The sequence below is a fragment of the Heterocephalus glaber genome, unplaced genomic scaffold, assembly GCF_053883595.1.
Source record: "Heterocephalus glaber isolate CG9 unplaced genomic scaffold, H.glaber_assembly_v1.0 deba00001523, whole genome shotgun sequence".
NCBI classification, from domain to species: Eukaryota; Metazoa; Chordata; class Mammalia; order Rodentia; family Bathyergidae; genus Heterocephalus; species Heterocephalus glaber.
In genome coordinates, this window is record NW_028258327.1 from 24,347,653 (window position 1) to 24,360,586 (window position 12,934).

Sequence of the window (12,934 nt, forward strand, 5' to 3'; positions counted from 1 at the left end):
ATCCACCTTTGGAGAAGCTGAACTTTAGCAAGACAAGTTTGCTATTTCTCCCTGAATATTGTTTACAGCACTTTTAGATGCTTTCAGACATTACCCTATTTGAGTCTAATCAATTATATGAATTCTATCATTCTTTTAATATTACTATTAGTGTTTTACACTGGTTTATTCTATTTTCATGAGTCTTATGAATGCATTATTTTGCAGTGTCTGTTTTCTTTACTAGAATGTAAGCTGTTGGAAAAAGAACTTTATTATCAAGAGATTGCTTTTATCCTGATTATCCCACATTATATTATACCATCCAGGAGGTATAAAATATTACTCTTGAAACCATTACTTAAACAATTGGTTCTTACTGTCATGAAACTAGTGACATATATCTGAAAGAAAGGTGGTTCACTTACATAAACCAGAGAAACACTTAATTTTCCAAATAAAGTATCTTTGCCTGAAGTAAACTAAAGATTTGTGTTTTAATTACATTGATACATCATTGTTTTAGATTGTAATTTTCTCTAAAGAAGAAAACTATTTTAATGAATTTCTGTTGCATCATTATCTCTCTTTCTCTTGAAATCAATAAACATTCAGATGTATGTAGAGAGATCCCTTAACATTTTATAGATTTATTAAAGCTAAATTATTATATTACTAAAGATAATTATTGTGGTTTGACAGTAATTTATATAGTAGTATGCTTCTCTTCTGTGTCTCTTTTCTTTGTCATCTTATTTTCTTCTTTCCGTTGTTGTGCTGGAGAATAAGCCAGAGCCTTGCATATGCTAGGCAAGTGCTGTCCTACCAAGTGAGCTACATTCCCAGTTTCTTTGTTTGTTCTCTTAGATTAACAGATGAAATCTAATTTCTGCTTAGAAGCCTGTGATTCTTATTGTTTTCCATTTATTTTCCCATAGGGAATATGGGAAGTTAGAAAATAAGCTCATTGGAGATCTATATCTTTATATTTGTATCTACATCTACATCTGTATTTACATGTAGGGAGAGACAGAGAGAGACTCTTTTTTTCTTCAATGTATTCATAGACTTATCTGCTCTAAAAACAAAAAACTGTCAGTAGCAGTCAGTGTCTTACAAGTTAGACAAAGGTATTTTATTAATCTTGCCCTCCTTAATTTATGTGCATTTATTAACAAAGATGAAGCAGGTATGTACATATGAAAGCAGTTTAATTTTTAAAGATAATATATATGGTTAATTTGATGGGGAAATGAGATAAAAATATTCAAATAAGGGGTGTAATTTCATAATTGGAGATTAAAGATGCTGAAAGGAAAAGAATAAAGAAACGTAATTAGAAAGTTGCTCTCATGTCTTAGTACCAGGACGTCTCCAGAAGAATTAGAGGTTAGTTTTCAAGATGGTATGCTACATAAAGTAATCTGTCTACATTTATGGAAGTTTTATAAATATTTTTAACCTAATATATTGCTAAATTCTATTATTTGAGGCTGTAACAATATTTGTGTAGAATTTACCGTAATCAGAATATAAGAACAATATAATCATTCATATTGTCAAGATGATCACATTTTAGCCAACTCAGTTTTCTACTATTTGACTGTTTTTATTTCACAAACTATAAACCAAGCCAGAATTAACACAGAATTCCATGTTTCTAATTTAACCATGATGTAGCGATTAATTCTTAGACTGTTTTTCTTTGTGGTGTCCACAAATGATGATCCATTTTTTCCATTTCATATTAAAATAATATCACATGTTGCAGTGTTTATGGAGAATACTGTCATTTTAAAAAATAGAAAACAAAACAGCAACTGTTAATCTTATTTTTAACCATCATGGTTAGACTGGAATGTATAGAAATTCAAATGAAAACAGACTCATCATACTGAGCAAATACCTGGAGTTGCCTTGATAAATTTATGGTCCATTTCTTCAGAGACCTCATAAAATGATCTCTTGAGTGAATCTACTATGGCTTTGGGTCTGACTCTCAATTTAAAAAGTTAAGAAATTGGTTGTGCCAGCCTACAAAAAGCCCATGTCTCAGGGACATGTGATAAGTAAATCTTAGGCTTTGAAGTAAGTCTCAGCTCTACCAATACTACATTTGGAATGTTGGGAAAATTATTTACTCTCTATAAAGTTTAGTTTCCTCTCCTGTAAACTGAGAAAATAATACTACCTATTTTATGGGGTTGTTTTGATGGTTTAGATAAAAATACAAATACAAAATTAATTTTATTAAGCATTATAAATAATAACTAATTTTTATTTCCCAGTAAGCATATCTAGGACCAATACTTTAGTTAGCTGTAGGCTGGCAAACTTGGTTTACTATTAGATGGAACATTTAGGAGTTGAAATTATCTAAAAATAAAATAATATATGTAAAAATACTTATAATACTTGCACATAAATCACTCAGAAGTTGTTTTTCATGATTGTTTTTTGTGCTAATATTTTGTGATCTCTCTGTCACTCTTAACTGCATGGACATATGTAGTTAAGGATATAAAAATTTCTGCTTTAAGTGGGAAGATGGATTAGAATTAAACATCCTTAAAGTGTTCCAACTTTTTAGGACTTTCTGAAAGTGCTAAAGAAGTTGTGTGGTGTTTCAGTGTTTAGAGCTGGTTTGAATCATAAAATTCAGTGATGTGTTGATGCTTGTGGTCATTATGAGTGAGTTGAAAGAGTTTAATCATCACATTATGTAATTATATTTGATCCAGAAGAATAGACTTCAAATTCAGGATTTTAAATTATTTTGTTTTACATAAACTTTAGTTTTCTTTTTCTGCTCAAAGTTTATTTCACAGGAGCTTAGAGACAGTTGGCAAGGCAGTTAATTCAAGAAAAACATTCATGATTTGATTCATCTTGCATTATATTTCCTATGCTATGTATTACTAGTCTAGTCAGTGTCAGGCAAGTTCACAATAAAAATTACTTCCACAGTAAAAATGACACAGAGATAGTACAACTATTAATTTTTTGCAAAGATTAAAAAATGTAGGCTTACATAAACCTTTTATGACAATTAGCTAGAGTGGTTTCTGATTTTCCCTTTTTGAAGTGTGTATCAGTAGTATCTGATTAAATCCCAAAACAAATGGAAGTCATTCTTTGGCACCTGCTGTAACCCCTGTTGTCCTGTGTATTTATCTCAAAAACAGATTTGTTACTGAATTCGACTGGAAAGCTCTTTTATGATCATTTTAATCCATTTCTATAATTGTGTCTTAACTTCTCAATTTTATATTTTCATTACTACCAGTAACTATAGTAACTCTGTCTTTATTGTATCACATTAACAAATCTTCATAAACTTATTTTTACCCCTTTGTTAACTGTTTTTACCTACATATAAATTCCTTTCTGATCTGGCCTGTGCGCTTGCCCTTCCTCTCTTGCTACTTTTCACCCCCCTATATATCCTTTATACCACAGATCACCAACCTTTTGGGTTTCCCAGGCTGCACTGAGTGAAGAGGAATTGACTTGGGCTGCATACAAAATATATAATTTAGTTCATGTATGTATATAACAAAACTTCCATTATTTTAAAATATTTTTATTTTAATATTAAAAAGGGCAGCAGTATTTCACTTTTGGATGCTGGATGCTCCCTATTCATCATCTGTCTCCTCTTCCCCACCTTCAAATAAATCATCTTCTTTTACCTTAAACACAGCTTCTTTAATTCTTCACTTGATCTCAGCCAAAAGGCTGAGAAGCAACAGCTTCTTTAATTCTTTACTAACACTGGGTTTAGGATCACCAGGAGCTGCATTTTCCAGCGGAGCAGGAACTTGGCATCCACCCCTTGGATGTTACATTAATTGGTGTGTTGGTCCGGGAAAGGGGTAAAGAAGACATTTGGATATCATTTTCCAATGTGTCCTCCACAGTTCTGTGCAACCAGTTGGCATTTTTGGTGACAGTTTTCTGTGATTGTTCACAGTTGTCCTTGACGTGGATTGTTAACCCCCCAAATGTAATATAAATATAAAACTAGTGAGATATTTGACCTTGTTTTTGTGAAACTAATATATCAACATCAGGTTTACTGGTAATGTTTGCAGTTCTTAGTGAGTTCTTAAATTGCTTGTCAGAAAGTTTTGGTCTAGTTTTACTCTTTGTATGTTTCATCCTTGAAAATGGTTGTTCACAAATATATACATACTACCAAAATTCAATGACATAAATAGGATGTGATTGTGAAATGAGGGGTATTTTTCTCTGAGAAGATAGGTGTTATAAAAGTCTCATAGAGACATGATGAATGTTTTTTTTTGGTACTGGGGATCGAACTTGGGACCTTGATGATCAAATTTTTCTTAGAGTTAAACGATTGCAGCTCTTTGCATTTCAGAAATTAAGAAATAAGCAATTTATTTTTCTAGAATTGGCAATATTGTATAAAATTAGAACAATATCATTATAAAAAGCTTTTGATACCTTTTATATTCCTATACGACAGATGCTTAAAAACTATTTCAACTTATTAAATTATTTTATGAAATACCCAAGAAGCCTACATTTAATAATTAAATGAGAAAACTTAGAAGTCTGCTTAGTAACAATAAATGCTTGCCTTCATAGGTGCACACAAATATAGCCAAGTAGAGATAATGTTATCAATATTTGCTGCGTTTTACTTGCCAAGTCACACAAGCACATATAATGTTACATAGATTTGGGTTTCATTTCTTTTGACTGTGTGGTGGGCACAAGAGGCAGAGTTAGCACTGCATTGTACCTTTCCCTTCAGCATTCTATTGTTGCCTGTGTAGTCTACACTTGAGCATCACCATGCAGCCAAATCATGAAAAATATTGCTAAAATTACATAATAATGTTAAAAGTTTACCATCTTCTAGGGCTGGATTATTAGCTGTCCAGGGCTGCATTTGGCCCATGGGCTATAGGCTAGACATGCATACTTACAACATTTACAAAGAATGACTTTCAGTTGCTGAATATTTGTTGGATGACACTTCAAATTAATTCTAAATCTGAAAGAAATAGCGTTTGTCATCCTTATAGCTTTACAGAGGTTAAAACTAATAGTTCTTCATAAAATGAGCAAAAAATATACAAAATGATTGTATACAGTACTTGTTCAATAGTTTTAGACATATGCATATTGTATATGTATTTTGGGATAAAATAATTTTTTGCACAGAAAATTTAGCCTTATATATGTCCTATATTTAAGATATAATCTGCAAACATTTATGTAGAGTTTCTGGTTACAAACATTTAAAGATAGAAACAGTGAATACTTTTAATTTTATTTTAGATTTATTAGTTAAATTCTGGATTACTTTATAATTAGAGTCACTGATATGCTTAGAAAGTGAAGAAGGTGCTGCAGTTAAATGCAAAAGAAGAATTAACATTAACTTAGTTCATTTTAGTGGTCTTTTCCATAAAAGTTACCCTAGAGAGCTTATGTGTTAAAAATACCATTTGGAAACAGAAATGGGGATAAAGTAAGATTGAAGAAATACTGTACCCTGGCCTAGAATGAGGACAAGTGCAGTAAAACAATGACATATCAGGGATCTCTTTTCTCCTATTCCATTTCACCATCTTGCCCTGTCCTACATATGTATATTTGATTTATTAGGCAAAATTCATACATATTCAGTTTATTTTTTTAAAATTTCTTGTTCTTCAGGTTCGTGTACTGGGCATTCACTGAATCTTCACTTTTGGTAAAACATACCTAAATAAAATGTTGCCAATAAGAAATTTTTAGTGTATGATTCTACTCATATGAAATATCTACAGTAGTCAACCTTATAGAAACAGAACTCATTGAAAAGTGGGTGCCAAAGGCTAGAAGTGAAACAATTCGAAGCCACCCACCTGAACTCTGAAATGGTAACAATGTAAGTAACACAGCAGATGAATGAGTCTCTAGAAAAAAATCAAATCAGAATTAATTTCTCAACTACAGAGATAGTGACCATAAAGAAGGACATGGTTAGTGAATCTAGAGCAGACATAGATAAAAGTAGAGGATCTTAAGAAAATGATGGAAACCATGAATGCCCAACATCAGAAAGAAATGGAATCCATGAAACATTCAAACATATACAGGAGATTAAAAATTCCACTGAAAGTATATGCAGCAGAATGAAACAAGTGAGGACAGAATATCTGATATAGAAGACAGAATGTGGTTAGCCATCAAGAAAAGCAAGGTTTCTTAAAAAATAGCAAGGGACCACAAAAAAAATCAATCCAACAGCTGCTACATGATATAAAGAAGAATAATGTAAGATTGACCAAAGTCAGTTAAAAAGTAGAAGATAGTGCAAACAACATTAAAAAAACTATTCACAGAAGTAATGACAGAAAACTTCCCAAGCATGGAAGAAGAATTTGGTATACAGATAAATGGGGCATATAGAACTCCAATTAGCCATGATTTAAAAAAATCTACACCAAGGCATATAATACTCAACATTCCAGAAGTTCAGCATAAGAAGAGAATATTAAAAGTTGCTAGAGAAAAGAAACAAATCACATATAAAGGGAAGCCCATCACAGCAGACTTCTTAACACAAATCTTCAAGTCAAGGAGAGCTTGGAGTGAAGTATTTCAAATCCTAAAAAATCAACTTTCAGCTCAGATTGATGTAACCCACAAAGCTATCTTTCAAAATTGATGGAGAAATAAGATATTTCTATGACAAAGAACACCTAAAGAAATTCATGACCACCAAACCAGTACTTTAACATGTTCTGAAGGACATTCTAGGAAGAGATAATGAGGACTACTCCAAGATGTTTTGAAGGACATTCTAGAAAGAGATAATGAGGACAACAACGCCATGAGCCACAAAAGTATGAATCCAAGAGGAAGATATAACAATCATAATTACATATGCACCAAATACCAGTGCACCCAAGAATATAAAACAAATAAAATGAACATGAAAAATCAAGTAAGTAGGGGGGGCCCTCAATACCCCACTGTCACAAATAGATCAACTAGACAAAAAATCAAATATTAGAACTGAACAGTGTCTACAGTGTTCTACCCGACACAATCAAAATACACATTCTTCTCAGCTGTACACAGGACGTTCTCCAAAATAGACCACATACTAGCTCATAGAATATGTTTAAGTAAATGCAAAGGAATTGAAATTATCCCATGCATATTATCAGAACATAGTGCAGTACAATTGGAAATAAGTTGCAGAAAAAAACCATAAGAATTTCATAAACACATGGAAATTAATTAACACCCTCCTGAACAAGCAATGGGTCACAGAGGAAATTAAAGAAATTAGAAAGTTTCTACAATTAAACGATAATGCCAGTTCAACATACTGGATCTTATGGGGTGCAATGGAAGCAGTCCTACAAGGGAAATTTGTAGCAGTGAATACCCATATCAGAAAAACAGAATGAACTCAAATAAACATCTTAATGATGAAACTCAAGCTCCTAGAGAAAAAAAAAGAGCAAGTCAAGCCCACAGCATGCACAAGGGAGGAAATTGTAACGATCAAAGCAGAAATTAATGCAATGGAGACTAAGAAAACAATACAAAGAATCAATGAATCGAAGCTTTGGTTCTTTGAAAAATTAAATAAAATTGACATTTAGCCAACCTTATCAAAAAAGGAAAGAAAAGACTCAGATCCGTGCAGTTAGGAATGAAAAGGGTGAAATGAAAACAAATTCTTCAAAAATCCAGAAGATCATCAATATCTACTTCAAGAACTTGAATTCTAATAAGATGGAAAACACAGAAGAAATGGAAAGATTTCTAGATACATATGAATGACCAAAGCTGAATCAAGACCACATAAAAATTCTAAATAAACCAATATCATTGAATGAAATTGAAGATGTAATTAAAATCCTATCAACAAAGAAAAGCACAGACCCTGACAGATATATTGCTGAATTCTACTAGAAATTTAGAGAATACCTAATGCCACTATTTCTCAAACTCTTTAATGAAATTGAAAAGGAAGCAATATTCCCAAATTCATTCCTAGAAGCAAGCATTACCCTGATATCAAAACCAATGAAGGATTCAATCAAAGTAGAGAACTATAGGCCAGTCTCCCTAATGAACAAAGATGCAAGAATCCTCAAGATACTGGCAAACAGAATGCAGCAAATCATCAAGAATATTATACACCATGACCAACTAGAATTCATCCCTCAGATAAAGGGATGGTTCAGCATATGCAAATCAATAAGTATAATACACTATTAACAGAGCCAAGGACAAAAACCATATGATCATCTTAGTAGAAGGAGAAAAGCATTTGACAAAGTCCAGCACCCATTCATAATAAAAACCCTATAGAAAATTGGAATAGATGGTCTTTATCTCAATCTGATAAAAGCCATCTATGACATACCAACAGCCATCATCATACTAAATGGTCAAAAAGTGAAAGTTTTCACTCTAAAATCAAGAACAAGACAAGGATGTACACTGTCACCACTCTTATTCAATATAGTTCTGAAAACATTTGTCAGAACAATTATACAGAGGAAGAAATAAAAGGAATAAAGATAGGAAAGGAAGTTAAATTATTTTTTGCAGATGGCATGATACTCTACATAGAAGATGCCAAAAACTCCACTGAAAGACATTTAAATTTAATAACCACATTCAGTAGCATATCTGGATACAAAGTCACTCAAAAATCAGTAGCATTCCTGTACACAAATAACAAACTCAGTGAGAGAGAAATTAGGGAAACAACACTTTTCACAAATAGTATTCAAAAAACAGAAATACCTAGTAATCAATCTAACAAAGGAAGTAAAAGACCTTTACATGGAAAACTAGAGTACTATGAAAAAGGAGATCGAAGAGGATATCAGAAAAATGGAAAGATATCCCTCATTCTTAGGTAGGAAGATAAATAGAATAATAGCATATGGAGAAAATAAAGAACATTGTTGATTGTTGCATAATTAATGAGATTAGCCAAGTCTTCTACAGCTGTCTCCCAAGATGCCAGCTTGGTGGAAGAAAATATTTGGAGTACACTAAATCATTTATTCATTCAGCATGTACATTCGGTACCTTCCGGGGACAGGCATTTCATTGTTTTTGTTTTTTTAAAATTTTTTTTGTTTTGGTATGGGGGATTGAACTTGGGACCTTGCACTTGCCAGGCAGACGGCAGAACCACTGAGCTAAATCCCCGGCCCCAGGCATTCCATTTTGCTCAGTGTTCTTAAGGAACTCTGTCTAGTTAGGGAGAGAGACAATAAACAGGCATTTTTGATGAGCCCTGTAATGGAAGTGAGTTTAGAGTACTGTAATAGGATACATAAGAATAACTGACTAATAACATAGGACAGTGGTGGTGAACCTATGGCACACGTTACTGTGTTTTTCTTTTAAGACAAAAGATACTAATATATGAATTGTTTTTTTCTAAGCTAAAACCTCAGTATTCAGGTTTAATTGCAGTATTGGCACTTTGTGATAATTAAGTGGGTTTTGCATGCAGTGTATATTCTTGCATGTGGACCACTTTGTCAATTAAAGCCCTTAGTGTTTTAGTCTGATTACTCTAAAATTTCTTCCACATTTGAATCTAGTTTTGATTCTTGCTTTGTCTTTTCAGACTGTGTTTCTTACCTTTTAGCATGCTTCATAATTTTGCTGAAAGCTGGACATGGTGTTTTGGGTAAAAGGAACTGAAATAAATAAATCTTTAGTGTTTGGCTTTTTATCTGGCTAGGAGTTAAATTGTATTTACTGTTTGCTGTAGCCTTGGTATTAGAGATGAAAATTTCCTCAATGTCCTTATTTTAGTTATTGTCTTTAGATTTTCCTTGAGATTTTTTGGAGCCTTATTGAGTGGTGAAAAATTGTATACGTGTGTGTTTGGGGGAGTCATGTGTTCTGTAGCCCTATGATTAGATCTATCTTTGATGAGCTTGACTTGAGTATTTTTCTTACCCAAGTTAAACGCTGGAGTTGGTTATTTTTCTTCCCAAGGTTAGACTTTGGTAAAAGCCCAGTTAAATTAGACCCTACTAATAGAGTTTTTTTTTTTTAAGGGAAATACTTATTAAGAGCAGAATGCTCTTGTACTTTTCAAAATGGCTATTTTTCCTCTCCCTTTGCTGAAAGCATGAGGAGATTTTTTCTCTGATCTTTACAGTGAAAAACAAATGGGGCTCCTGAAGGTAAAATTTATGAAAAAGTAGTTCCCCTTCCCCCTGCACAAGTCTGGATTCTCTTGATAGTTTTCACTCTCAAGTTAGTCTCTACTGAGTCCGCAGCAGTTCATGAATTACAGTTAATGTGCTGACATCCCTATTGGCTGGCTGCAGTGTTCTGCTCCTGGGCTGCTGCTCCCAGTAAGCTGTGATTCTCTGTGTTTTGCTGTCTTTTCAGTTTTCAGGGCAGCATGATGGATTTAGAAGGGTTGTTAAATTTTGAGTTTGATCAACATTTTCTTATTGTAAGAATATAATTGATTGATTTCCATATTCTTTACGTGTCGGAACTGGAAACGACCCTAGATTCGAAAGCCTAGGCTGTGAATACAGGATGTCCAAGAAGATAGTGAAGCTTTCTGGTATACTGAGTTGAATTCTAGATCTTATTTTGTTGTGAGTTTTTTAGTTTAACAATCAAAGTGTGAACTTACCTTAGCATGTCCTGTATGAATCCCTTTTACATGTTGTGTTACCTTAAAAAAACATGATAGTCTAACTTTTCTAGTTACTATAAGCCCAACTGATGCTCTGATCTTCCTTGACCTGTGACTGCCCATGTGCCTACCATGTGAGCAGACAGCATTACAGTAGATATGTGGGCATATTCAGGTATGATTCCTCTAGCACAGAGTCACTGGTTAATCATGATTAAAACAAGAGGTTGAAGCCAGACCTGCTAGAGAATTTATAGTAGATCAAAAGACATTGAATTTCACAATTGTTAAATGTTTCAATATTGTTAAATGGTCAGCATTACAATCTTGTCTTATAGTAAGAGAAGATAAGACTATACATGTTCTGTTAATTACAAAATATGATAGATATCTAATGTCTGGGCTTATTTTAACTATTTAGTTCACAAATATATTAAGAGTTATATTTGAGAGAATGTTTATTGTCATATTTTCTTCTAAAGGAATGTTATCTTAAAACATTGGTCTCTTTTTAGATAGTTCTTTGAGTTGGAATTCAGTTTATTTCAAAACAGATGGCTATTTTAAGACTTAACATGCTGAAACTGATTCTAAAAATTGTAACATTCTAAACTTACTGTAGAGCTAGAGAACTGTAAGTATGCAAGTTATTAGTCTCTTTGTTGTAGCAACTTATTATCAGTGATAGAACTTTTGGGAATAAATCAATGATAGTCCTGAAAATAGGAGGTCTTCTCTTTGGTAGTGTGGGACCAATGCAGACTGAATATTTGATTATTAACTGACCTTAGTAATCACTGTGGAAAACTTCATTTGTTGTATGACCTATAAATTTTTTTGTCAGAATATTAAAAACTCTCAAAATTTTCCAGTCCTCTCAATAATTTCCAATAATTATAATGGGTAAATCAGTAAAGCTAATATTTACTTAGGACACTGAAATTTTAAACATTAGAAATATTTAGAAATAAGATATTTGTATTTCTTTGCAAAAACTTTTCAACAGTAATTTGAACATTTATTGCCTTGTTTTGATTTTAGGATGTAAGAGCTTTTCTATCCCTTGGCAAATTGTCATATTCCTCTCCAAATTTGGATAAACTGTCCACATTTTATCTTTCCATTTTCAATGTCATAGAATATCTGAGTTTTTTTGTTTTTGTTTTTGTTTTTGGTACTGGGGATCGAACTCGGGACCTTGCGCTAGCAAGGCAGGTGGCAGAACTACTGAGCTAAATACCTAGCTTTTAATGTGAAGATTTTTACTAATATCATGGCTTCAGGGAAGTCATGTTTTCTGGGACATGGCACATCATCATCTTTTTCATCACAGTGACTTTGTTCATTTTTAAGTTCTGGTTGCAGATTTTCATAGCAGCCTTGAAACAGAAACTCAAAATTAGTCAGTTAGTCCTGACTTCTGAAACAAAACAACCAGCCATTCCTAGCAGTTAGAGTTTCTTGTCTACTTTTAGATTGAATTTATTTTTTAATTAATACATAGAAACATAAAAATTGTACAAATTAATGGGATAACATGATATTTTAACACATGTACATACTATAATGTTTAAATCTGGTTAAACATCTATCTTCTCAAATACTTCTCATTTATTTATAGTAAGAACTTTCAAAATCCTTTCTTGCAGCTTTTTGAAAAGTGCAATGCGTTATTGTTACCTATTGTCAACCTAGTATACTGTAGGATTTCAGTACTTCTTGTGATGTGGTAACTATATCAATTTTTTTGCAATTGTTTTCTCTCATTTTTATGGTATACTTCAGTGTTGGGACTAAATTCTAAGTAAACCTGATTGGAAAATTTTAAAATTATGGTCTTCAATGCAAATAGAAGTCAGTGCTTTATTTCAACCATAAGTTACTTTCTGTATCTGTTACAGTTTAAACTAAAAGATATTGAAATGAATACCTTGGTTTTTTTGTATTCACTAAACTTTTTTTTGAATTTTTTTATATTCACTGATTTCAGTTAGTGATTTCATACAATGGTAGGTCTTATCCTATCTTAATTTTTAGTCATGCTTATAAAATCCAGTCAAATCCAATTTCACTGCCAGTACTACTTTTCATTGCTTTATTGTATTTTCCCTTTGGATTCTTTGCCAATTTCCTTTTTTCATTATCCATTTTTGTAAAATGAAACTGGGAATTTATCACTTGATGCTAAGGAGGCAGCATAGTTAATATACTTTGCTGGTTGTGTGTGAATTGAATAACAGATGTATAATGACCGACTTTTTTGACAGACTCTCAAAAGCA

The 12,934-nt window shown here is 32.5% G+C and overlaps 1 protein-coding gene across 1 annotated transcript in view; it reads left to right on the forward strand.

The window, feature by feature from the left end:
• The window catches only part of Me1 (malic enzyme 1), a 200,663-nt gene that overhangs the window by 100,974 nt on the left and 86,755 nt on the right, over window positions 1–12,934 (forward strand). The window lies entirely within an intron of this gene.